Below are 1,714 nucleotides of genomic sequence, written 5' to 3'. Positions count from 1 at the left end.
TGCCAAGGTGGCTGCTCTCGAGGTGGCTGCTCCTGAAGTGGCCCTAGAGCCCCCATGAAAAGCTTTATACCCGGGGGGGTGTTCAATCGAGGATGACTTCAAGGTCGAGAAGGCCTCCGCCAAACAAGACCAGGGTGAGGGAGTTTGGAGATACATATGCTCCATTACTGAAGATACCCTTCCCATAGTCCTAGAGGACTGTAAATGGGAAGGCAATGACATGGTTGTCCCTGGGCCCAAGGACGATATTACTACCCTCGTGGAGGGGTATTTAAGTGGTTACACTTACCCTTTTATGCTGGGCCTGGTAAACCTAGTAGTCCTAGCCTTTTGTAAGATGTACGAAGTGTGCCTCAGGAAAATCCACCCGTCCCTTTGGAGGATCGTGATCCTCCTACTTCATTTTGTAAACAACACCGAACCTTCTCGGTTCACCCTTGACAAACTACTTTGTCTGTACAGTCCTCGAATTTTCCGAGGGGGACTAATCAAGCTTATTCGCCGAGCCAGCAAGGCTCCCTTTTCGAGCATCGAGACTGAGGTTGGCATGGGTGTTTTGTTCGGGTAAAAACTGAAGATTTGATCTCTCCCGAGTTCCTACCATTCCCCGAGAAGTGGAATGCATCTCGTAAGTGTAGTATTTCCTTAAGTACCAATTTTCCTTTAGTTTTTCTCTCATCGCCAATATTTATGGTTGTGCAGTTGTTGTTCGGGTTTCCAATGTGGTTCCCCGGCTCAAGGAGTGGATCGAAGGAATCTACAAGCAGATGTCATACTACGAGCGCGCATGACGCAAACTTTCGAAGGGCAGATGTGAGGCCCATTCTCATGGTAAGGCTCTCCCCTGAATGGTTATTACTATGCCCCAAACTTACATAATGCTGACTTTTTTCCCTTTCCTTCGCAGGTTTGCCTAAGACCACCAAACTTAGGATGCTGGATGATGACAAGGATGTGTCCTTATCTGTTGATTCCTCCATTTCAGGACATCCCGGGGATGCCACGGGGGAGAAGAAGAGGAAAAGAAAGTCCTCGGTCTCCCCGGATTCTGAGGCGAAGACAAAAAAGAGGGCTGCTTCCCGTGCTCGTAAACCCATGAAGGATACTAAGTCCAGGGTGCCGGACCCTGACTTTCTTCACCGGCTCAGGGATGAGCCTGAAGAAGATGACAATTTCGTCGCTCATGGATCGACCCCTCCCGGGGAGCAGGCGACAACCGAGGGAAGGGGCCACGAGGCCGATCCTCTTCCGATTCGAGAGGCCAAAGTAGAGACGGATGCTGTGACCTCCCAAGAAACTATTCCTATTCTAAAGGAGGAGACCGGTGTGATCGATATCATCGAGATGCCCTCCTATACCGAGTCCATGCTTGAAGAGGCTCGAACGAGTAAGGAAAAGTCAAGCGAAGGAGTTCAGGGTGCAGACGACCCTCTCCACTCCTTCTTTGATGGTATGGACGTGTCCACTTTGGAAATTGTTTCGGGATAGGCAACCTGGAGATCCCAAAGAAGGACGTGCCCTCAGGAGTTGGTGGGCCAAGTTCGAGCCCAAAACTGGTGAAGTAGTTTCCCGCATCGAGCGTTGACCCTGGCCGTAGGAGAATAGTCATTCTTACAGTCCCGGAGGATGCTCGGGTTCTATCCTCTCCAGTGGGCATAGCCAGCTACCTCCGATTCCTGATGACCGAGGTGGACCAGGAAAAGATGAATGAGCG

This window comes from Nicotiana tabacum, chromosome 21 (genome assembly GCF_000715075.1).
Source record: "Nicotiana tabacum cultivar K326 chromosome 21, ASM71507v2, whole genome shotgun sequence".
NCBI classification, from domain to species: domain Eukaryota; kingdom Viridiplantae; phylum Streptophyta; class Magnoliopsida; order Solanales; family Solanaceae; genus Nicotiana; species Nicotiana tabacum.
This window is presented reverse-complemented; position numbering follows the sequence as displayed.